This window comes from Lathamus discolor, chromosome 4 (genome assembly GCF_037157495.1).
Source record: "Lathamus discolor isolate bLatDis1 chromosome 4, bLatDis1.hap1, whole genome shotgun sequence".
In the NCBI taxonomy this organism is placed as follows: domain Eukaryota; kingdom Metazoa; phylum Chordata; class Aves; order Psittaciformes; family Psittacidae; genus Lathamus; species Lathamus discolor.
Window position 1 is genome coordinate 33,414,486 of NC_088887.1, and position 26,393 is coordinate 33,440,878.

The 26,393-nt window shown below is 43.9% G+C and overlaps 1 protein-coding gene across 3 annotated transcripts in view; it reads right to left on the reverse strand.

Annotated features, from left to right (window-relative positions):
- The window catches only part of ERG (ETS transcription factor ERG), a 146,287-nt gene extending 124,925 nt beyond the window's left edge, over positions 1–21,362 (reverse strand). Inside the window, exon 1 of one of the 3 annotated variants that reach the window (XM_065676959.1) lies at positions 21,185–21,362. The gene's annotated coding sequence lies outside the window, so the exon portion shown is untranslated. Of the gene's footprint in view, positions 1–20,237; positions 20,328–21,184 lie in introns of those variants that run through there. The other 2 variants (XM_065676962.1, XM_065676960.1) reach the window with 2 other exon arrangements.
- Between the last annotated feature and the right edge of the window lie 5,031 nt (positions 21,363–26,393).

Sequence of the window (26,393 nt, forward strand, 5' to 3'; positions counted from 1 at the left end):
GGTAAACAGTGCACCCACAGTGCGTAGTTGTTATTTTCCATAATCACTGGAAAAAAAACCTCATTCTGGGGGTAATTTTATAGGCAGATTCCCTGCTCAACTAACATGCCCTCAGGATACAGGCTGCCTCTAACAGAGTCATCAGGTGAAAGGCAAATAATGGAAAAGAGTGTAACATGTACACAAAGAGCGTAACAGGAACACAGAGGCAAGTAAGAAGACAATTGGTTTCCTAAAAGAAGATGTTGCTTTCCACAGGAAAGAAGAGATAACGGCCAAGGGAGAGCAGAATAACACATTGGCCAGCTGTCATGTTTGAAGATACACGAGGATAACCAATATCCTACTTCGTACCAGTCTCCTTTTTACTATGCCCCTTAGAATAAAGTAGCAAGAGCACTCTCTCGTATATCCAGGTAGCCAAACGGTTATTATGATCACCATGACCTTTTAAATCCTCTCCTACTTTGGAAAATGACTTTCACTTTATGGCAGGCCCATAGAAAAGAAGCATAGCAGAGGGCATGACAGAAGTCACCATATAGTTCAATACAATAGAAAAGCAGCTCTGCACTACCAGCACATAGGAGGAAGTTTCCTGTAGCATTAAAACAGAGTGGACAGACAGCTATGTCCATGCAGACCCTTTGCAAGAAAATACAAAGTTGCCTCACATTTACCTACAGACACACATGTATTCAGGTTGTTTTATTATCATTTTGATCCAAATCAATTTGTTTTCATTTTTTTTTTTTTGTATTGTCATTGTATTTTTCACCCTTAGGTACAATATTCTTTATCACCATCGCCTGCATGTCTTGATGCATCATCTTCATTTGCTTGTGGAAAATGTATGATTTTGTTGAAAATACTCATATTACTGTCATTCAATTATTCAGAGTGTTCTTAATTCTCACTTTATTATTATTAAAGTTGAAAGAAATACTATAGGAGCATTCCTTAACCACCTTTAGTTTTAAAGAAAGCAATGTCTGCCTGTCGTTCCAATTCACTAGTGGCGATACTATAAGGAAAGACAAAGATAACATCAGTAGAAATATTTTCTGAGGATATTCTTTCTTCCTATGACAACAAGAAGCACAGACAACTGTTTTCCAAATAGGCTAGTGACTTTGTCAGCCCAATCCAAACAAGGAAGAGACCAGATCTTCAGAAACTGCTCAGTGTCCATCTGCTAAAAGTAAGACTCAAAAGCAAACAAGGAACACCCAAGCTCATTAATTATTTGGAATAGCTCAATTACATTTTGTGAAAGAAAAAATACTCTAATATTATTATGATCTACTTAATATTTGCCCACTTGGTTTACATAAATTTGTGTTTGAATGTAGCTGTATTTTACTTGCACTTTGCATGAAACAATCATAGAATCATGGACTGGTTTGGATTGGAAGGGACCTTAAAGATCATCTGTTTCCAAACCCTTCCTGCCACAAGCAGGACATCTTCCACTAGACCAGGTTGCTCAAAGTCCCATCTAACATGACCTTGAACACTGCCAGAATGGGGCATCCAGAATCATGAACAAATCCCAAAATAAAGTAATTTAGTAGAGAAGCACACAAACTCAGGCTGACACATACACCCTTAAACATGCAGGCTTCTTACCCATAGAGTGAACAACTTGAAAGAGCTGAAAGACTGAGAGAATATAGACCACCATCTGGTCCTAATTTCTTTCTCCAATTCGTGCTACACATTTCTTCCAGTTCTGGCTTGATACGTATACATATCAATATATATTATATATAATAATAAGGCTTATATATCAAAGTTCTTCTCTTTGATATACAAAGCAGTAAGTTCTCAACAAAATCAGTAAATTGGACATTCCTTCTGAGCCTTTTCTTTTTAATGGCCATGCTGCAACTCAATTTTCCAGGCATTCTCTCACTGTTTGGAGCATGAGGTCTTGCATTGGTGAGACCTGTCTGGATGGTTTCTGCACGGTATGAAAACAGAAAGTTCTTGTAAAGTCCAGACAAATTTATGCTGGGATGAGGAATTTTTTCCCTTGAAAGCCCTGTTCCTACATTTGCCTCTGCCTGAGACTTTATCTCTTCTGCTCATCTTGGGGAAGCCACAGGAATGAAAAAAAAAACCCAGCAGACTTTGTCAAGAGCGGGACTGGACTGTTAACCTGCAAAATATATGAACCTATAAAATTCATATAACTTTGCAGTACATAAAGTAAAACTGCTCTGGTGGTGACAGTTTAATTCTACCTACTCTGCCAAGGTTTCATTCTGCGTATGAATACACAGGTTGTCCAAAGAAGTAACATATGCCCCTTCTTTCCTGATTTTGAGACACTTCTTTCAATGGACATAGTTCAAGATAAATCAGATGTTACAAGAGATATTTATGATCTCCATAACTCAATAAACTGCATTTACACTTACAGTACCTTGGCTCTTTCTGGGCTGAAAAGACCATAAGACCTCACGTATAGTTGTATAAATAAATGAGTATATGAAATATAGTAACAGGAGCTCTTGTGACCCATAGGAGGCTTTGGAAAAATCCCCACTAATCTATTAATAATAAAGAATCTGTAATGCTAAAATTGCAAACCCTAGCACGTCCCCTCTTCATAGCATACCAGAGAGACTTTTTTTCTGGTAACAGTAGCATATTGAAGACAGCACAGGATTGACACAAGCCTAGTGCTAATCTGGAAGCCGGATACCTAGAATTAAGAGCATTCCCATGCAAGATATTGGATATTCAGCAAAATTCTCAGCTCAATGTAAAAAGCTAATATTTTTAAATGAGATAAGTATGAAAGCGCCCAGGACAATGAATCAGTGTAGAATTCCTAGCATTACTGGACTGGGTATCAAATTGTCTCCACTTCCCGCTGCTCCTAAGTTAGAAATTCACAGTACAACAAACATGCATTTAAATGCAGATGATGATGATACAGTGGGGAGCTGGAATCTGGCACAGACGAAGGTGTTGCTGGTAGTCCTGATACCAAACATTCAACTAGGACATAATTTACAGTATTGACTTTTTACACACTAGGATTAGGTTTCAGAATTATACCCCAAGGATAAATCAAGTGCTCTCTGCTTCGAAGAATTTTCTTCCCAACCTGTCTACAGATATACAGATGTGACTGAGTCAGACGGATTAAATTTCAAGGGTTCCTTTACTGGCACTTTGTCTAGGAACCTAAAGTTCTGATTGTGCAGCACAGTTTCTCCTACAAAAGGTGATTTCTGGAGCCACTTACACAACCAAGAAATTCAGCAGCAGCTCATAGAGCTCTGTACCCCAAAGGGCACACTGTCTGTCACTCTTGCACTGAACTTCAGTACAGAAAACACACGGATTGTTTCCTACTTTCTCTCTGTTCTGTTTCTGAACATCAATATGACCACCCCTTCTCATATTTCCAGGTTCCTAAATCGGACAAACAACATGACTGTAAAAATACATATAATATTACATCAACCATTAAAGGAAGAGTGCTGTGACCGGGAGGCCTAAATTCCTTTCTTCTCTTCTTTGTTAGTCTTTGTATATGTTTTATTTTTTATACAGTGCTTCAGGCATCACTCAACAAATGATAATCTCCCCACACAGAGTCACACTACAATAAACAAAGCTAGGTGGAGAAGATCCATATAGCAAGAAGACCACAGTTATTCCATTGTTAGCTTAGTTCTTTGAGCAACAAGACTTTAGATATCATACTGTGCTTGTATATTAATGTTTCTTGACTTTTTCTTCCATCAGCTTAGGAATCATTGCCTGGCTTTCCCCAAATTTAATGGGGTTAATAGCCTTGAAAATACTACGTTGCATAAAGCGTGAGGGAAGCAAACAGCTGGGTGAAGCAGGGAAATGTTAGTGCCTCCACTGAGGGGAAAGATAAAAAGGAGCAGCCTTAATTAGACTTCAGAGAACCCACACAGGACAGCACTGCCAAAGGGGGATGATTCACTTCACAGCTCACAGACTGCTGGCATCTGTGGATCGGGATCACTAAACACACGAATTTGCCCATCTGTGCCCACAGTCCTGCCTGCCAGCAAGGATGGATGCTTCCTAAGCGACGAGTTCATGCCATTGTCTGAGCACTACCAGCACATGCTATGGTTGTCACCAATAGGTTCAGCTGACGACTACTGATGCAAGCCAGCTGATGGATCATCAAAGCTGGATCTTGGAAGAAAGTCCCAGTCCGACACATGTGTCAGTCTGAGAAGAAATGCTTGCTCCTTCCACATGCCATCTCTTAGCAGCATTTTTCCCCTTTTTGCAAATGGCTGTAAGATTATATACACTCTGTTTCTTGAATTAAACTTCCTGTCACTGTACTCTGGAGATGAAAAAGCCCCTTGCCAACTGCCACGTACCTTCCTGATTTGACACAGAGCAGTTAAAATATTACCAATTAATTCAGGCAGGAAATACACTCAGAAAGACGGTGCTTTGTGGAGGTACAAGATACACTCGGGCACCTCTACAGTATCCAAATCTGTGATTTGGATGGGTCAAGAATTTTACCAGGTTAACAACAAAAACAAGAAATCTAGCAGAGAGCCAAAGAAAGCTGTACATTTCTCACAGTATTTTAGGCCCCAGTTTTTCCTTACATACACATTTTTGAATGCTACATAAATCTCAGCGACAGAAGTGCTCCATGCTGAATGTGAATACCCTTTTGCCCAAAGACCAAGGCACTTCTGCACCAATACTTACACTTTATTCACATGATAAACCCACTTTTTGTGACAACTTTATTTATTATTTGTCCTTAGTAAAGTTTATGAAGAAAAAAGCCAAGGTAGGGGTCATTTATGGTCAGAATAATATAGGAATCTTTAATGATACCGTGTGTGAAACAAATGCTTCTCCATGAGAATATGGTTAGCAGAAGCTGCCCTCAAGAAAATTAGCATTGTTTGCAGCTAAATAATGTATTTGAACAAGAAGGGGAAGAAAATATTTATATACAGATAACCTGAAATATTTTCAGCTTGCACAGAAATGTGTTAGCTCCATTTATTCAGGGGTTTTCTTTTAAACACGAATTGTATAAAACCTGACTTTAAACTATTAATGTTCTAGTGGCGGCAGACAGGTTAACATTTTTCCTAATCCATAGAGTAACAACCTTTTCTGTAACAAAAATTTGGACAAAAGAATAAACTACAGATGTCTACTTTACAGCCTTCAAAAAAAAGACCAAAAACGTTTGAGCAACTGAAAGCTCGAAAATCGCCGGAGAGAATTATGACCAAATGCCACATATTAAAAAGTTCTCCACATGTGGCACAGAAAGAAACAGTCAATTCACTGCAATTGTCTGCTTAACAGGTTGAGCCTCTATCCAACTGGTAGCAATCAGGCAGGACACTAGAGTGGGCAGGAAATCTAAAATTAGGTTTTACTACCTATAATGGAGGATTTATGGGATAATTTAATTGGCAGTCTTGGGACTGAAACCCAAGGTGGGGGAACAAAAACGCCTCTCTGGATATACTCTATGAACCCTTACTGTAGTGGGCTGAAAAATAAAAGTACTGAGGAAATAACCTAGAGATGAAATATCCCCTTTCTAGTGATAAGTAGGAGACGCATGAATACATTCGTGGGTATATGGGGGGTGGGGGTAAACCAGAGATAGTAGGAAGTCAAGCACTGATATAAACTGACTTTTCTTCTTTTTAGGAGAATGCCCTGTGAATTGCTTCTTGTAGTGAAACATGTCTCCAACTACATAAGGGATGATAAACAGTCCCGGAGTAAACAGAAGGCTGCAATTCACTCCAGTGCTCTTCTGACATCGCAGAGCATGAAAGCGCAGCACAAAGTTTATTGACTGCAGCAGATTGAACCCAGCCTTGTATTCACTCACCCCAGGACAGCCATTGACATCCACAATACTTGCTGAGCCACTTGTACTTTTATTTCCCTGTGGCACTTCTATGCTTATACAGACTTTTTTTAAAGTCAAACCTCAGTGAAGTTAAGTAGCACTTTATTGCCTTCTCCCTGTTCACCAGGAGAGCTTTGAAAGGGTTAACATTTAGTTTTCTGCTTGCTGAAAGGCTGTGCAGCTGAACAGGGGGTAACAGGATCCCCTTCTCCACCCTCATGTGTGTTCCACCCATGTTAGCACATGCTACCAATGCATTTTCCATGGCTTATTGCATTTATTAGATGGGCTTCATGCCAGCTTGTGAGGTTCAGAGGAGCACGGACACTGACCACTGCCACATAGAGAGGGGGGATGCACTCCTACATGCCACTGGCAGGTGATTCCCAGTCACTCTGCCGTAGCTACTTGTTGTAAGGTCCTCAAACAGCATGGATCCCCAACTTCATAACTGACTGGAATTCAGACACCTACAGCAGTATCGGGAAACAACACACCTACCTACCCCCTTCAGAGCACATATCCTAACTCTTTTTAATACCATGACCAAATCTGCTCACAGTTTTCAAAATTTCCTGCAGAGACTCCATTTTTTTTTTTTCCCTTTTGGCAAACCCAATACTATTTAAAAATGGCAGTCACTCATCTCTACTCCCAGCTACCAGAGCCAAGGACCACCCATTCCAACATTTTTCAGTACTGGGATCTCCATTGCAGACCTTTATGAAAACATTATAGCATTTGGCAAATGCCTTTACCTCTAAACCCCACGCACAGTCACATGTCTATTCAATGGTGACAAGTTTTGAGAGGATGACAGAACATGCCTAGCATTATTACCTCTAGTTTATCACTGGCAGTGTCAAAAGGAAATGTAAACGATCAAGTCAGCATAGAAATTCCTGGTTATTATTCTTAGAATAGCAATGACATTAAAGTTATAAGCTAACATAAATTAAAAAAAGAAAAAAAGTATTCCCATTTATTTCAGAAAGAGACGTGAAGGAATGGGCAGAAAAATTCCAAGTTGGCCTCAAAAATTTCTTTCAACACATTTCAAACTTGATTGGTATGACACAAAAAAGTCCCAGAAACAAGAGAAAATCAACCGATTCCAAAAATCAACCTTTGCAAGAGCCCTGCTGATAGGCAGTGAGTCTACAGTAAAACCAGTCAGGCCATTTGGAAACCACCCCGTTGAGAAAGGCTACAACATCTCCAAAAAAGGTGTTTATGTAGATCTAAGTGTGGCATTTCAAGTATGGGCTGATGTTTTTACCATTTGCTTTTTTTTGAACACTAACATCAATCATCCTTCATTTCTTGCTTTTTAAATTGTTCTCCTAATCTTGATTCGACAAACGTGAATGAGAAAAATCCCACTGCCACCAGCAGGGAAAAGTTTTTGCAGTTTTAAAGCCACTCCTGCTCCTCTGCCACAGCCTGACACAGACAGATTTACAGGTCATTCTTACGGCTAGGATGCTGTTGAAAGGCCATGTCAGTATTTTTCATGATACTGAATATTTCCTTTTTCATAGATCAATTTACTTTACATCTCAAATCATGTTTGAAGTTTACTTTATATTTGAAATGTCTCTTCCATAAACTTTCTTTTTTATTTTCCCCCGGCTTACATTTTCCACCTTTGGGGATAACATAGTTACACTGAAGTAAAGAAAACCTTTGTGTGTTAAATACGGCCTCTCTGTTGCCTAAACTAAAATCCCTGAAAAGTTTACAGACCTTGACAGATTCAGGGTGTGGTACATCACACTCCTTCATGCAAACACAGCCTACGTCTGCAAGTAAGTTGCCTTTTCATGGAAATACTATTCAGAGAGCATTTCCATAAAAATTCACCCTGGCACCGTTCTGTTTGTCTTGACATTCGCCCAGCTGTGTTCCTTCCTTGATTGATTTTTCATTTTGAGTAAGGCACAACAGCCATTTTCATGGGGGGAGCTGGGGAAATTTTCCATTTTTACGTAAGAGTAAATGCTGTAGTCAATGTAATAGGGCCGTATGAAGCATCAACAAAACCAGTGTAGTTATATTTACAATCAAACATAGTCTGAGAAAACACTTCAACCCCCAGCTGCCCTTACTAAAGATGAAGCTAGAATGCTATGATTTTATGATTCTAATACAGCGTGCTGAGTCCCAAACTTAACTTTCCCAGGAGAAAACACCAGGTCTACTTGAGAGTTTGAGTCAGGCGTGGCTGAGGTCAACACAAGTCATTCCACTAACCTTAGCAGGGGACAGGGTCCAGCCTAGTTTGCCCAGGGAGAAATGGGGCACAGAAGAATAGGAAGGGGCCATTTTCAAAGAAAAGAGCTGTTGGCCCAGATGGACAAATTAAAAGAGGTCATATCACCGCACTGATGCTGCTTTTCAGCCACCAAGTCCCAGTGATGCCCTGAGGCACCGAGCACCTCCCAGACACAGTATCTTATTTCCTCCACCAGCACACTGAAATTTAACCATTTCTGGAAAATTTAACTACTCTGGCAGCAGGCCGTGCCAGGGTCAATGCAGAAAGGACCCCAGGATGTCCTCACATACCCGCTGAGCCCCACACCACCACCAAGCAAAGGCAAGAAAGACTTCTCCACACAGGCAAGGATCCCAAGAGCAGGTTGGGAGGCAGAGGTTGTGTCCATACTGGTCCCATTGGGAGAATAAACCAGTGTTCTATCTATCTTGGTGCCTGGGCAAGGACACTCAGTGCTGGGCTTCCCATGCCACACCAGAGCCAGCCACAGCACTCCCCCTCAGCTGCAGCCACCTCGCCCCATATCACCGCATTCTTGTGCGTTCAAAGGGTATTTTGACCATGTTTCCCAAATACAAACAGTAAATTCTTATTTTAAATGATGGGGTTCGTATTTTCTGAAGCATTTGCCCTATGCTGAGGCTGAAAACGGACAGTCTGTGGTCTCTTTTATGACGCTGTTTTTGTCCTTTCGGAACCAAAGTGGTAAACCACTAATGGCATGAGCATTTTTCTCATTATCAGTTACAATGTTAATGACTCTTATTTAAGAAAGCAGTATTTTAAAACCTTTCAGGCTTGCATGTTCAGTTATTAGACCTCAGGCTGTTTATTGTGTCTTCTCTTAAGAAAGTTCTTTCATGGTGTTAAATGGAAGAGGCCATTTCAAGATCAGACACCAATTTGCATCAGTAAACACTTCTAGGAACTTGTTGCTCCAGTGTCTCAGATCCGACTCATTTACAAAATCTCTTGCCTGAAGGTTCAGTGCACTCCAATGCTCAGGTCTTCTTGTAAATAGCTAAATGTTCAATTAAAATTGTGGTCTAGCAGCTGAAGCAAAGTCAGACTTTAACTGCAATGCGAGTATCAAGCTCTGCTTTGTAGACTTGTGCAAATTACTCAACCCAGTCTTAGAAAACATTCACAGAAGCAAAGGGTTTCAAATTTGTTTGCCTTAGTCCTCCATCTACAGGAGTCCAAAGCTATCCAGACATCAGAGACCACAGAAGTTACTTTCACACAAGGAGCACAAGCGACTTTTGCTGGCTTCTCTTTTTCCTCAAGTCGCATCTCAACAGAGAAAAACAAATGCACCATCACAGCTACCAAATGGCACTAGGGGAGAAATGTCCAGGGTTGGAATGGGAATGAGCAAGTTTAGGAAGGGTAGAATGCCAAGCATAAAGGCTCTGACACCAGAAAAATCAAAGCACATTTGTGAAACAACAGCCCAAAACTTTGAAAAGTATGAAGCACATATTACAAAGTGGTTGCCAAAGGGTTGCTGTCATCTCCAGGAAAAGCAAGCATGCCACAGATATTTCCTGTGCACACTGATCCTGGGGGAACACTAAAAGTTGGTTATTACACAGACCTACTCTAAATGTTCTCACTTTCATAATATACATGAGTGTTTTCTCACTGCATCCATTTTTGCTCCAATCCATTGGTGGGCAGCATACCTAACTCAGCTTTTGTTTAAGTTCTTATGTTCTTCCAGGATAATTGGCCCTACGGGACTTTAATCTAAATGGAGTGTATCTTTGTAGGGACCTTGTAGAGGTATTTCTAATGTTTAATGGTCTCCTGAATTACTACTTTCCTCCCACTGTGAAGGAAATGGGCTCGCCGCCATCCGTTTCCCCGCAGCATTCATTACCTCTAGCAGCATGGATGTTGAAGCAGCATCCCTCAGCCCATCCCGTGCTTCAAAAAACACACAAAAAAAAGAGGCAAAGTATTCATCCTCCTCCAAGGAGGAAGACTTGCTCCATATCGATGTGATCAAGCAAAGGTTCTCCTCACACGCAATTACTCCAGATCCATCCATTTGGGCTCTGGCCGGGGGGCTAAGGCAATTATATCCCAGCACAGTTTGCTGACTGAGGGTGACTTGCTGACACGGGCACATACCTGCCAGCGATGTGGGAATGCAAATCGGTCTATGTGGGGCTATTTCTGCCTTTCTTGTGCAGCCATTTCTCAGACCACTTTCTAATGCCTTCCAGACCACCAGCATCCCGCAGACCATATGTGGAGTAACACCATCATAGACTAACTGGTTAATGAGTTATTCTCACAGCCTGCAATAAGGCTCCCCTTAGGAACTGGTAGACATCTCATTGCCTGCCAGCAGGCATAGTCGAGAACTGGTTCTCAGCTGCTGTCAATACCTAATTTAAAATGCTTGTAATTACAGCAGTACAACAGTAACATTTTGTTTACCTAAAAGCTAAGCTCCTCATTCATTCCCTCTGCCCCTGCCAAACAACTGCCAGACATGCACGCACAAAAAAAAAGGGGGGGTATAACTTTAAAAACTGTAGGTAGCCTTTCAGTTCATTGTGGTTACGAAATGCCAGTGTACCAAACCCCATGGCTAACCCTGGCACAGCCCCAGTTGCACCCCTCTAGGGCAGGCTGTGCTCAGAGCATAGGGACCCTCAGCACCCAAGTGCTACCTCCGAACCCAATCTGACGGCAGGTGAATGAACGTGCTTCATTACACCCTGTGTTTTGTCATGCTGCCTCTTCCTTGGGTGAGCTTCTCTTTTGTTTTTTTGTTTTAGCGCTGGTAAGAGAAAGCACGCAGGTTTTCTGAAGACAGAAAGCTTCTAAACCAGCTCTATTTCAAAACCAGGGTTTAAGGTTTCCCCGCAGTGGTCTCAGCTCCCTGCTAGACATTGCGAACGGGGCTGAGAGCCATCTTCACAGCCATTCAGTGTTTGGTTAGTGACAATCCTGTGTAACCCCCAAGCCTGCTGGGCTTCTCCTCCCCATCCCGGGCCGTTGAAATCACCTGTCTCACTGCAAGAGAAGGAGCTGATATGTAAAAGGTGATGTATTTTGGCTGTAAATGTCATCGTATCCAAAACACCTTTCAAATTTAAAACAGAAAAGATAGGATTTCCCTGCCATAAGAAGCGCCTACTGGGCGCTGTGAGGAACTAAAACAGGAGACCTTGACAGCAAATCTTCACTGGCTACTCGCTGCCAAGGGACTGGGAAGAGGTGAGAGATGGAGCAGGAGGGAGTCATAAGAGCTGCAGGTATATGACCCATGTCTCCTCCCCTGTGAAAGATGAGCCCACACAGAGGAAGTGGAAATTCTCTGAGTTCCTCCAAGGGAAATTTTGTCAAGACAAAAAGCAGTGCCTGTTTCCGATGCTAAAAAGTGCCTTTAAATGGCATAGTAACCGGGGGAATTAAGGCTCTAGGAAATCACCACAGTGAAAACACTTCCAGGGCTTTCCAGGCCCAATGGAAACATGAGGAATAAACACTTAAGCTGAAGAGCTCTGCCCTCTCAGAAGCCAATGGAGAAGCTTCAGCCACTTCAGCAAGGTCAAGATTTCATCCACTGAACAGAAACTCAGAGGTTTCAAACCCTTTCATGGGTTATTCTGGAATGGAGGAGGAAAAAGAATTTATGGGTTGGTGTTTTTTTCCATGTAAAACCAACTGAAGGTGGTAAAGATGTTAAAATGGGTTCCTTGTTTTTCTTTTCAAGAGACCTAAGGTCCAGGGGAGGACAGCAGGACTGACAAACACCCATAAGCACATGTGGTGGAGTACACCACTGGTTCTGAGTTTCTGTGCACCAGCCAAGCTCTAGCTTCCTACCAAACCATAAAAAATCCCCCAACAAAACACTCATCCCACCAGCAAGGGGGGTACTCGCCTCTCACATGAGTGTCAACACTGCCACTTCAGGATGCTGGTTGCCAGGGATGATTTGTTTCCTCACATGTCCATAAACACTCACAGCTTACGTCAGTGTGGTTTCAGGCTCATTTTTAGCTTAGACCACTCACCTCACATAGTCCAATTGGAATCCAGAGTCAACGGTCAAAAGGAGCCTCACTGTGCTTAGGACGAGTCTACTGATCTGAACTGTACTTCTGCAGGGACACGAGGATGCCAGAAATCAGCGCAGAGAGCTACCCAGAATTCATCCAACCGTTAACGGGCAGGAACTAGGAATCACACTTTTCTACTACAAATGGTAAAGCTATCCAAGTTCAAATCCCCTCCCCACACCATTCAAATGCCTCCTTTTTTTTTTTCCTGGTGTTAAACATATGTTACGTATGCCTTACAAAACTGATACACAATTAGTCCAGTTGCAAAGCCAGGGCTGAAGTGCAGAAAACATCCTTGCTCTCACTCCCATTTCTGCTTTCCAAGAGAAGTGCCAGAGAAAGTATTCTATTTTTGTAAGAGTTTAAAGGGCATGGTCAGAAAAGTGACTATGTAAAAATGGCACCTTTTCATCCAGCAGATCTGTTCCCAGTGAGTATTCTGAGTCATGTCTGCTTACTTTAGTGACCAAAAATAGACTTTTACTACTTCTCACTCCTCTTTAGTCCTGCGGAACCAACACAGCAAAGAGGGAGTTATATAAATCCTATCCTAGACCAAAACCCATCGGGGCTCATTAACTAAGTATGAGAGGCAGAAGCAAGGGCTGGATGTGCCCCTGTGAGTGGCTGAGTGACCACTGGATCCCCTGTCCCGTTCCAGGCACATCACATCACACAGGGTGGTGTTAAGTGAGAGGGAGAGGTGGAGAGTTATAATTCCCCTCACCCTGACACTTAAACCCTTCAGCAAACCGAACCTCCCATCCCATGTTACTGCTCTGCAGACCAACCACAGCCTGAGCTCCCTGGGCCCACATTTAGTTACTACTGTCTTTACTGCAAAGTGTCATGGAAATCACAAGCAAATAACAAACACAAAGCTGGCCCTTCCCTCCCTCCTGATGGCTCTTGCAGACTGCAGCCTCAGAGGTCAGCTGCACCCCTTGCAGGGACAACTTTCACGTCAAGACACCAAGCAGGGGCAAAAAACTGCTCCTGAGCCCAAAGCAAGCTTTCCACAGTTGTGCTTTGAGACCACAGATATCCGGGAGTACTGTCTATGTGGCCAGTAAAACCCTTTTATGCAGGATGAGATAGTGGACCAGTTAAAAAAAACAACTTACATTACAGTTTCCTTTATGAGCAGAACAGAATATTAACAGAAAGACAGCAGTATTAATCCATTCCTATCTTGCCCTAATGATAAAAAAAAAGATGGTTAATGTTTTCATCTTTTCATTTTTTAAATGAAGTTAAAAGAGACAGCAGTGCAGAAAGCATAAAAAGGCTTTCTGTTTCTATTCCTAATGTTTCTATTGCTGGTGATAAAACTGGACAGCTAAAAGGCAGTTTGACAGTAAAAATGAAACTATTATGTACTGGGTCAACTTTAAAATGAAAATAATAAACAACATTATTCCTTCCAAGTCAGGCTGTAAAACATTCATCTGGTCTCTCTGCTATGCTTAGTTTTTTTTCCTTTAGCTCCCTAAGATAAGCTGCAGGGGCATGGGTTGGTCCCTGGACACAGAATTCAGCGCACTCAATGCCAGCCATCTGAAAGCCACGATACCAAGTCCTGCAACCTAAAATCCTATCCAATTTGATGGTCAGAGTCTGCATTTTCAGTGACATTCCCAAACGAACATAATTGTCTCAGACTGGCAAGATAAACCTGTCTTCTGACTAGCGAGGGAACTCACACAATTACTGTAAACTAGATGCTTGATTTTTTGATGGCTACAGTTAGGTGAGGTGAATCCTACCCTCCTAAACCCATTTTTCAGTCTCATCACATAGAACTGGCATCTTCACATAGAAGAACCAAGATGTCAGGTTCAGATTTCTCCACCTTTTCTCTTCATTTCCAGAGAGTGATAAATGGCTTTGCTGACATGAAGCCTCGGTTGTGCCTACCAGGAAGGTGCTTTTTGTGGTTTCAGGATGTTGACATACATATTGGTGACAGATGATTTGGTTTGTCTTGCTTGCAAGAGATACAGAGCATGTTACAGACTGTTTGCTATAAATACATGAAAGTACTAAAGAGCTTATAAATGTAGCAAAGGAATAAAAAGCACTAGCCCAAATTCCCAACTTCCCATTCTGGGCAAACCTAATGAAATTCAAGAAAAGGCACAAGATACCCACCAGAACCAAACTAGATCTTAATTTGATGTTAAATCCTTTATCTTATATTGATATTAAATCTTTCATTTTTTTTTCCTTTTCAAACCTACCTTTAATGCCATGGACACAAGCCTGTGCAAATAAACCCCCCCCCTGAAAACTTCTCTAAGCCTTTGAAGAACAATCCATGGAACAGCGGCTCTCTGGAGAAATTATGGAGAACTTTTATCATGTCTGCTTTGCAAGCGTCCTGCAAATCAGCTGCTTTTTCAAGGTTCTGCAGTTTAGTCTACGTGCACATTGTGATGCAACCTATTAATGTTACTTTAGTAGTTTACTATAAATCCTTAGTGTATAATTTGTGAACTCTATAGAGAGCAGTCCATTTTATAAACAGAATTTTAAAACACCAGGTTTAAATTTATTGCAGGGTTTATTCAGAACTGACAAAGCCTCCTTAGAAAGCTAAGTTTTGCTTAGAAGACTTTCCTTCTGCATAGCTACTGGACTTCTTTCTTTATAAAGCCCTTTTTAGTTACACAGTAAAACGTAAACCATGAGATAAATACAATTTGTCTAAAGTGAACTGTTTGATTGCCATATTTCATTTTTTGTTCTCGTTTAATGAAAGTAATTTACAGAAAAAGATATATTATGCAATTTCCTAAATCCACATGATTTTCAGATATGCGCTTAATTGCACCAAAACAAATCACTGCATGTAGTATAGCTACTGAGTATCAAAACACATGAGACTTCTTGAAAGAGTCTGCTTCTGTCAAATCAGGTCAAATACACCATGTGCAGCCATACTTACTAAGCTAAAAATAAAGTAATAAACTCTATGCAAGGCCAGAAGGTTTGAAAAGCTCAAACTGGTAAGCCTGCATGACTTACAAATTAGAAGAAATCAATCAGATTTCGCAATCCATTTTGTTGTAAGTAGTTTATAGGGCAGAAAGCTGCTACTCCTAAGCCACCACTAAAAAAATGAAAAAGACCTGAAAACTTAATAAAGCAATGCATATTTACTAACAGCATACGACTAGCAATGAAAAAAAGACCCTTACTGACCACTTGTAGCAGACAGTAAAAAGCAGATGGAAAAGTTGCTAGTTCAGCAGGCAATATATTTGGGATGGGGAGAGGTTAAGAAGGAAGGGACCCTACTCCTGACCCCCTCACACCTGCAGAGTCTTAATCAGGCCTGCCTCTATCACCCCACTGCACCCCAGCTAGCAGCCCAGGTGCTGCAGCAATGGCTGTGACCCGCTCGCCTCTCATTAGGGACCTAGTTGTGTGTTAGTCATAGGCAGCATTCCCAGTCAAACTCCTTTACGCTGCCCCATCCAGTCTAGCACCCCGAATCGCTCTCCTGCAGCCGCCAGCTATTCAGCCGGTGCGAGCTCAATCAGAATTCTCCTGTTGCTGTTTCTTTGCGAGGTGAAAAGAAAACAAGCCTGTTTCATTACGGACCTCCTGGAGAAAGCTGAAAACTTGGGTGCCTAAATGGAGCTGATTGAAACCACATTTAAGCTCAGATTTGTTTAACTTGCCCCTTGCAGGACTGGGCCTGCCGGTGCTCATCATCTCCTACAAGCCAGCCTTTCTTTTTCAAATCAGCAGCTAATTAGGCACGTGTAGTTCAAAGCTGCAGACTACCTGACAAATTCAGAAGATCTGAAATACAACAGAAGTCAATGTTCGTTTCCATGAGCAGCATCTAAAGCGGCAGCAGCATCTTAACATCCTACCAATCCTACAGAGTGTCTAAGCATCCAGGCAGCTGCTGCCGCCTTCTTCCTGAAAGGACCAGCAAAAGCCCAGTGTCTTTTAGTGGACACCTTATTAAGCACCTGGGTATCATATCAGCTAGTGTCCACATTAAAATTAATCAGAACAGAAGACCTCAATTCAAAACCAAGATCCCAGCTTTCCAGTCACTTGTGCACAACAGCAACTTCCAAGACACAAGTGGTCACTCAGAGTTCTGCTGAACAGCTTGTGCAGCTACAGTTCGATGCCCTTAGTTTTAAGCCATCCTCTATCGAAGCCTGCTGTATCTCCAGCTCAAATGAAAACATACGTTTATCATTTTCTCTTTGGGCAGACAATTAATATTTATATGATGCATTATCAAACAAAAATAACTATGTATTTTGTTCCTGGAATATGTTTTTTCTTATTGGAATGAAGTTGTGCCAAGAAGGGATTTCATCTCATGAAAGCAGCATGCAAGGACAATCCACTTACCAGGATAGCTTTCTAAATTAAAAAGCGGCATTTCAGAATGGGTCTTGGCAAAGGTAAGTTGATGAAAACAAGCCCTGCAGTGCAGCCTCATGCTCCACGCAAGAAAAAGTGCCACAGAAGTCAGTAGGAGACACGCTTCCCACAGCAGTACGGGAAGCAGGCTTTTTGCAAATCCATTCATGCTTACTTTAGATCAAATACCACTCTTTCTCTCGTACAACATAAAAAATGTCTCGCTGCATACATTTCAGGTTCGATATATACACCGATTAACAAGGACGTGAACCACATTCACAGCAGAATACACTCTTTGGTTTTCATTGTGAAATTACTATTTCTTGAATTCAATCAAGGCCTCCAGATTACACACATACCACTAAATATAAATAGAAGAGGTTAAAATGCAGTTTAAATATAACAGATACGTCCGCAACTCCATATTTAGATATACCCTTTAATTTTTTCCTATTGCCTACTTCTTACTTACATTTAAATTTAGCAAAGTAATTTTAGACAGCCAGTTTTCTACCTACACTAGTTAACTATGCTGTGAAGGAAATACATTAGATTTTCTCCACTTATATCATTACCTTCCAAAACGCCAATGCGATACAAATTCTCGTGACTCAAACCTTCAACTGAAAGACAAAATGATGCTCGACTTTACTGAGAAACCTGCCCGCCAAGAGGTGCATGGCTCGAAATAAAAAGTATTCTAGTGGCTGTGAAAGTGGCCAGTTGTGGGTATAATAACAAACAGTGCGATGTTACTGCACAAAAGGTAATTATTTCAACCCAAGACAAACATCATTATAATTCAGGTTGAAAATATCTTACCCACATGAACATTTTTTTCTTAACAAAAGCATTTTAAACCAACTGCATAGGAAAGCTGATGTACAAAGTATAAACTAGTCCCTGGCCTTCCCAGCTGTACAGCAGAAAACCAGTAGGCACCATCAGACACTCAGGGCTAAGTCTGCACCGCTGACCTCAGCTGATATGGATCAGGCCCAAAGGGCCTTTTCTCACAATACCCCTGTCAACAACTTCCACCTCGAGTTCGGGACACCCATTTCCACAGAGCTACTTGCATGATTAAAAGTAGTACGGTTTTTCCTGAGAAAATAGTAATAAAAAAATCACTTGAAATAAAACGACAAACTTCCCGATAGTGGGGAAAACCCCAACACAATCGATATCTCAGGGAAAGGGTTAACTTCAACCCAAACATTTGATATTATTTTGTTGTTACCTGCTAGTAACTCCTGGAGCATTTAGTAAGGCAGAGACAAGGAAAGGAAGGAAACGAAACATGTAACGTTTCAGAGCTACCAGATGCCAACAGCACTGCAAAAGCTTGTCATGGTTTTTGATCCTCACTGGAGTGCACTTGACCAAGAGGAAAAAAACCGCTGTGTACACGAACCTCAGTGAAGTGGTCCAGTGCAGTATTCTGCAGAGGGAGAACCAATGATGTGAGTCTCACCTTTTGGTAGCAAAGCACTGGGGTTCTGGAGAAAGCACAATGGAGGAGGATTTGCCTCATTCAGTAGCCAGCTATTTTGCCCATGTGGCATTGTTCAAACCAACTGGATTACAACAGGTGTCCCAGGGGTTTGTATTCATTTACACAACTCCATGCACACACAGAAAATAAACTTCACGCAGAAGAGCAGGTAGCAAAGATGCATCTATATTGTGAAGGTGAAAGCACTGGCCTCAGGTGGAATCATCATTTGAATGGTAGTAACTGTGGGGTGCAGCCTGGTATTTCAGGTAGGAAAGGTCTAACCTATTAACATACAACCAAGTACACCTGAGGCAAGAGACACTACCTCCAAGGAACAATCTGTGTTTTAAGCTCACGGTTCCTATCACGGAAACTCCTCAATGGACCCATACACCCAGATTTCTTTGGTACCTGACAAAGAACTCAAATTTGCCTAAACGAAAGAGAGAGAAGCCCCAGTCACTACCACTTATAAACTACCAGAAGGAAAATATACTAAGCATATATCTATTAGAACAGATCTTTAAGAACCAAATGCAACACAAATTACAATCCAAACGCAGTAACACCTTAGGAGCAAAAAGTCTTGACTAATCACACCTAGGACTTATACTGACAGATCATTTATAAAATTCCTGTAACGTGTAACTCTATCCAGTACTATATGATTTGTTTAACTTTAGGACTAAATTGTGGGAGGTGGGGACAGATGCTGGTCAAAGCTCTAAACCCTGAAATGCTTCTGGAGGTAGTGATTTTTTCCTTTCAGTTTTTCAAAGAATCACATGGCAGGTTTGCCATCGTTTGCCTATATACGTGTATGAAAGAGAAAATAAAAACTGACTATTGGACTAATCCAATATATCATATCTTTGGTTTTACAAATGTCCTTTAAGCAATGGGTAAGATTATCAACATTAAAATAGATTTGTCCCATATGATGTACAGCTTTAGTTTATTTTTTACTATATTTATTTCTTTTTAATTAGAAAGTTGTCAAACAATCCATTTATCATCCTTGATTTTCCTACCAGTTCAGGTGTGCTTGAAATTGCATACCTGATACATACAACCTGATGAAAGTTCACATTTCATACCCTAGTGAGAAGCTGTCTTTGTCTACTTCACTTGTTTCAGTGAAACCAGGGAAGTGGTTAAAGGGTTAAACCAAAGGAATGTGACATTTCTCCATGTGCAGTTCATAGACCTATCCTGGTTTTCCTAATGGGCTCAAAATTACACGGGCAGAATGCAATTTCCAAACTATTACTTCAGAACTAAAGCACAGTGTTAATTCACAGAATGACACTCTCAGTACAAATAAAAACTTCCTCAGAGAAAGAGCCAGTTTACTTGTAGCCTGACTTCTCAGCAACGGCAGCAATGAATGGAAGTTTATGTTAGCCAGAACTTGCAACTTCAGCTTTTGTAAATATCATTACGTATACTCCAAACTCCACAGCAAAGTAACCTGGTCACCAAAACCGATCTCCGTGTATTGTATCACAGCGCTTACTCTGAAAAGTACCACAACCCCCTCTCACTCTCCTCAGATCAACTCAAGTAACTGAAGGTTTTCCTACACGCCAGAGGTAGTCAGCTTTCGTGAAGGCGATGGAGATACTAGTTAATTGAACGATGAACTGCTGAAAGAACTACAAACACACTACCGCTGCTATTACGAACCAGGGAAAAAAAAGCGAAGGCGGGGGGGTGGGGATGATGATACAGTTCCAGAGGCTGATGCCCGAAAAGACAGCAGCCATCCTGAAAGCAAACAGCGTTAATGCTTAAAAACCGTAGGAAGTCGGACAAGGCCAGTCTGGCACAAAGAGCGCCTGCAGTAGATCCGCGGCTCCAACTGCCGCCCCGCGACCCGGCCGAGCCCTCGGGGCTGTCCTGCTCCGGCCGCCGACGTGCGGCGGTGAGGGGCGCCCGCCCCGCCGCCCGCTGCCCCGCTCTCCCCGTCGCTCCAAGACCCGACGGCTGCGCCGCGCCCCCTCCGCGCCCGGCTCTCCTTTCGTCCCCCCAACGCTATCGCTGCCCCCGAGGGAAAGGACTTACCGGGCGAGGCCTGGCAATCGGGAGAGTTCGGAGTCCCTGGGGAGGCGGGGGGGGACGGGAGAGAACGGGAGGGGACGGGAGAGAACGGGAGGGGACGGGGTCGGGGCGCGGAGGGCGCCGCCGGGGGAAGGCAGCGGCCGCCGGCGGCGGGAGCGAGGGCGGGAGTGAGAGAGCGGGCGAGGGGACGGCGGCGTTGCCGACTGCAGTGAGTCACTTCAGTCGGGACGGGCTCAGCCCATCGCTCTGGCCTCGGGCTCCGTGCGCCTCTTCCTCTCGCCAATCGCCGAGCGGGGCAGCCTCCGCTCCTCAGCGCTCCCCGGCTCCCCCGCCGCCGTCGGGGAGGCCTCGCACCGCCTGCAGGGCACCGGCACCCCCCCCCCCCCCACCCCGGGGAGCACCGGACCCCCGCCCCCCCGCTTCCCGCGTCCTCCCCCGGGCACCGCCGCTCCACACGGGGAGGCGGGAGGGGCCGGGCTGAACTGGAGGTGAGCAGGACCTGCTCGGGCAGAACACGGGGCCACCGCGGGCTCGGCTCGGCGGGTCGCTTCTCCTCCCGGCGCCGGGAACAAGAACGCGCTTTAAGGGGCAGAACAAACGTGCGGTTGTTGCGAGGACCCGACGTGAAGTCAAACCCTGGCCCCCAACCAGGTGGCAGCGGGGCTCCGGAGGACAGCGAGATGAATAACGGAACGCACGGAAATCAAGGGACAGGGGAGGGTCAGGGGAGACTGGTTCGGCCGAAACGGGGGCCGAGAGCCCCATTGCCCGGCGGTGCGGGCTAAGGGAGAGAGGGGCTGTGTCCCCACCGTGACACCGGCACTCACCTCGCTCACGCTCTCCCACGTACCCGCGGGAGGCGGGCGAGCCGCGCAGGCAGGGGAGAAGCGGGCGGTGCGCCCCGTCCCGTCCGTCCCGTCCCTCCCTCCCGCGGGCTCGGGGCTCCTTACCGGGGCGCCGCTCCTGCCCGCTGCCGCCTCCGCCGCGCTGCCCCGGCCTTCCCTGGGCACGCCTCGGCCCCGCCGCACTGCCGGGCATCGCCCGCCGCTATCCTCGGCGCTTCTCAGCCCGCGGTCAGCGCTGAGAGCGAGCGTACGAAGCCGGGCAGCCAGTAGTCCCTTAATTAAAAATAATAATAATAAAATTAGAAAAAAATAATTAAAAGCGTCTCATTTTTAAAAGCAGAACTACATAATGTATTAATTGGTTGCTATTAGCATGCAGTTTTATTGAGCATAGCACACAGAAGTCTGATTGTGAGCGAGGAGTGTTTTCAATGAAAGTGGAGTTATTTTAGCTGCAGACATGTTTACATTTCTGTGGTTTAGTCTATAACTTTCTCTTTTTCTTGCTTCAGAATTCTGCTCCATGAAGCAAAGCCCTTAGCTCCCAGACATTCCAAAAAGTCTGCCAAAATAATAGGGGGGAAAAAAAGAAAAAAAGAGAAGAAATAAAAAAAAACACACACAGAGACCCCCAAGTCTGGGTCAGGCTCAGGGCTGGGTATGGGCAGAGTGAGTATACCCCCTCCTCACTCTCTCTCCAGTTAAAAAGCCTTCAGGGCTCCATTTCCTGTTTTTAAGGAAGAAATAAAGCGGGTCTAGGATGGATTTTAGACACTGCCTAGACCAGGGCTGGTGGGTGCCGAGGACCTTTAACTCTCTCGATGCCAAAGGGTACCCAGTAATGCACCGGTCCAAGCAATCACACACCTGCCTCCCTCCCTCAGAGAATGACCATAGGAGCAGGATGGCTTTTATTCCCACTATGCATTTTGGGGTGGCTAAGAACCTGAGCAACAACCTGGGGCACTTCCACCACAAATTAGCAGAGCAAAGAGACAAAAATACCCCAAAAGTGGGGTAGACCTGCCACAGCAGCACCTACCTATGGAGACCTCCTGGGGACCCCTGTGGTCCTCCCACAGGCCATGGTGCAGAGGGGGGACCCTGTTGCTGCCCACCCCACCTTCCCCGCAGCCATGGCTTCCGCTGCTGTGGATGGGCAGCGTCACTTGTTTGGACCTCATTGAGTGGGTGTGAAAACAACTGGAGCTTTTGGGCAGTCGATCCACAGCTTAGGAAAATCAAAACAGAGCACTTTGGTTAAAATTAGGAACACGCACTAGTGAATGAAGCAAGAAGTTAGTGGACACCTCCCCACAAAAATACCAACTCGAATTTTCCACTCCAAGGCTTGGTAGGTTTACGATATGAATAGAAACGGAGCGATCAGAATAAAGCACCCCTGTGATGAAGGGCTGTGTCTCCAGGGAGTTAGGGAAATGACAAGAGGAGGTGGTGGCAGAGAGGATGCTGCTGCAGCTCCGAGAGCCGCAAGAGCAGGCGCAGACCCAGCTGAGGCACCCGGCAGGGAGGGATCCCACATCCCAGTCGTGCACCTCTGCCCTGAGCAACCTGCCCCCGGACAGATGCGAAGCCTCAAGTGAGGCAGGAGGCGAAGAACCATAACTGGGTTTCTTGGCCAGGTATTTAGTCATAGCACCCCTGCCTCCCAGCACTCACCTCCCAACCTCATCCCAAGCATTTTTAGGTGTCCCACTCCCCTTTCCGCCCCTCCTTTTTGTTTTACATGCCTGATGACTCCTGTATATTTGGACCTTTTGCTTTTGAAGAAGCCAGAAAACGTTATGATTTCCTAATGCTTAAAAAAGAAAAGAAAACACCTTTCCCCCAAGATGTTTTATATTAATTTAAGTATCGGTTCCTGGTTCATGTCAGCTCCTTTCGCAATGAAATGTCCTGCGTGGGCTGTCACACCTGCTAAATATAATCCTCTCTTTCTTTTGATATTCTGCAAAGGGCCTTTAAAGGTTCACATCCTCCAGTCTGGAGATTTAATTGCTTCATCTCAAATTTTAAAAAGCCTTGTAAATTGCTGAATTTTGTCGATTTCAAAGCAGAAAGGGGGGGATGCAATAGGGATGCCAGGGCAACGGAGAGGCGACGCCGAGCTCACTGCGCTGATGCTGCCAGGCCTCGTAAAAGTTCCAACCCACTGTCCCGTCCTGCAGCTTCTGCTCTTTGGGCAGACAACTTGAGCTGGTTTTATGACTTACCAATGAGTTAAATATGAAAATAGTAGCCTATTTCACTATGGTAAATGCTCACCAGGGAGGAAATCACAGATTCAGTTTTATAGAAGGTAATGGAGTGAGATTACCCGCACTAATGTACTTAACTCTTCAGAGAACATAAATCTAGCAGGGAGACAGCCCCCAAACCAGTTTCTCCCCAAAACAAAGTATGGCCAGCAGCAGTTTTGTCCTTACAACGTGCTGGTAGCAGCAGGTTTGAGCAGCAGTGCTGTGTTGAGATGCCCCAGGCCAGGAGGAGCAGGGCAGTTAAATACCACCATAAGGAGGTGTGGGCCAAGCTGCCCCTCACCTGGGGACGGAAAACGCTTGGCAGGATGGCAGCAGACAGGGCAGTTGGGCTGCTGGGGGTCCTGCAGCCCCTATCATGTACCACTTTGCCATAGTGTACACACAGCAGCTCTCAGTAACATGTGATGGCCACAGACTGCTCTCTGAAACTTTGTAATGCCTAGTTCCTGTTAACCTGAATAGCATAAGAGAGAGGGGGATGCTGAGCATGCTGTCAGCTTCTTGCTGCACCCTGGGGAATGTGGGTGCAGGAAGAGTACCCATGGCCAGGCCCACAGTTCCTGTATCTTCCTTGAGGAGGTGCAGCATGGAGGTCATGTGCTGGTGTGGCCACATCTCTCCCACATCGCCTTCAGATGCAAAGTCCTGTGCAGTCACTCTCAGGCTTAGGGGCAGGCAGTCCCAATGCCAACAAGCCACCACCACAGAGGGCAAGACGTGATCTGGTGTGCTTCATCGTGCAAAGCTGCTCTGTGTTGTCATTTCAAGCTGCAGCTGGGGACTGAGGTCTGCCCAGTAAACCAATCTTCTGCTGATCCTTTCAACCCTACACGTGTAACCTAAAATCTTCAGCTGATGTTTCTGCAGAAAGTAAGACATTCCTTCTGCAATGGGAGCACAAGGTAGGAAAGGGACGGAGGAAGGTGCCAGCCAGGTGGGAGGCAGGAGCATCCCTTGCTGCACCACCAACTTGCATGGCAAAGGTGGCATCAAGAAACCCCCTCCTGCAGCGAGCCCCAGTTCACATTGCGCTGCAGCTATTCACTCACAATCAGCTGCTCTGTCTCAGTGGTTGTCCCCAGAGCTGGCCCTGGTGCCCTGTGCAGCGACAGGATCCTCTGCAGACCCATCCTTGGAGCTTTCTGTCATGAGGAAGGAGGAAACTTGCAGATAGCAGCACTGCTTCTCATTCAGGAGTGCCATGCGAAAAGAAAAAAGTATTCACATCATTTTCCACCTCCTTAAACACAGTTTTCAAAACACAACTTTGAAACACACCGTCAAAATTTCTAAATTCACATCTGGGAAAATGAAAAACCACCACCCATAACCAGCTTTTTTCCCATTTTTATTTCAGAGCAGTGAGACTGTGGAAATGCATTTAACATGTAGCACAGTCTCGGATAACTTGCTGTCTCTTAATAGGAGAACACCTTCTCACTGGGGACTGGACCACTTCAGGGTTGCAAAGCTTGCCAGGGTTTTAGCCTGGTTGCTGCAGGCTCTGGTGAAGGCAATGGCAAGTGCTGTGGGATTTCAGACTTGGAGGAGGGGTCCACCTAGACCTCATTTTTCACCAACATGCCTCTGTTTCCATTACTCTTGGGCATTAGCTGTGTCATTATTTGAGGTTCATGGAAATTTGAACTTTCCATTTTAAAAAACCCAGGAGGAATGATCTTTGACTTCCTGTAAATATATATGCCAAAACCCAGTGCTTTGTCCACTAGCGCTTTCAGTCTGTTAAGTCTGGGTTGCCCATACACAAACAGATGAGAGGTGTTTGCTGTGTTTAAAAGCCAGCAGGATGGGCTGTGAGCTGTAGCACAGAAAAGATGAAGCACGAAAACTGCGCTCTAGGCAGGTCACAAAGTCATGAGGGTTTGAACAAACCAGTTGCACTCTGTGGGCTACAGTTCCAGCACTTATTTATCTATCTTAGAGGTATTTCAACTCCAGTTCATGAGACAGAACTGAAGAAAGAAGGGTATTAGTGAAAAGTTTGTAACAGCTATTATCATAGTTATTATCAATGCAATAGGGTGTATCAATGATATTTATTTCTTATGACACAAAGGAGGATGAGCAGAGGGGAGGCTCTTTATCTTTTCCACTGTGTAACATTTTTGTTAAGCAAAATGCAATTCTACCACCCCATTTTCACAGAAAAATCAGAAAGGATTAACACTGTACCTATGAAAATACCATTTAAGATGAACTAGCCTAGCAACAGAAAGGGTGCATCTTTGCAAATATTACCTCTCACAGGTGTGGATGACATTCACTAATAAAGGTTCTCTTATGTAAAAATGACATTTAAACCAAGAGAGATAGGCAGTTATATAGACACATCCTACTGCCTAGATATGAACAGGCAGCTATTTTTCAAGTACTAGAAAAAATGACTTTTTAATGGCATTAATGGATTTCTTTTAGTCACTGACTGGACACCAGAAGTATTTTGTCAGTCTCTGAGAAGACCACTGGAGACCCTTCAATGAGAGAATCGCTTTTAATTAGGGAAGGACAGATCATTTCTTCCTAAAAGCTTTAAGGCACCAAAAGAAAAGATTTCATTTGGAGAGCCACTGAAATTTACCTGGTTAAATATGTGGTTAGACAAGGTATTTGGATGAGTGGGATATCAGTCATTAGGATATTCATCACCAATATTTGGAACTGCTGTATTGATCTAAAACAATCCACACTGTTTCCCAAACAACTGGCTAAAAGGAAAGGGAAATTGTTGTTTGCTCAGGTTTTTCATTTTTAGTTTTTTCTTTTTTCTTTTTTTTCTGTTTAAACTGATAGCCAGAATTAAAAACCAAACAATATGTTGGCAGGAAAGGTGCAGGGAACACTTGAGACTCCCATGAATTTCAGCAGGGATTTTAGGAGGCCACAAGTGATGACGGAAGAAATTAAAACATGTCAAAGGTCTGATCTGAGTGACGGGAGAGCCGGGATGCTTGCCTGAATCCCTCCTGATCATCATAACTCTCCAAAGTAAGGTGGAGCCCTTTTCCCTGTAT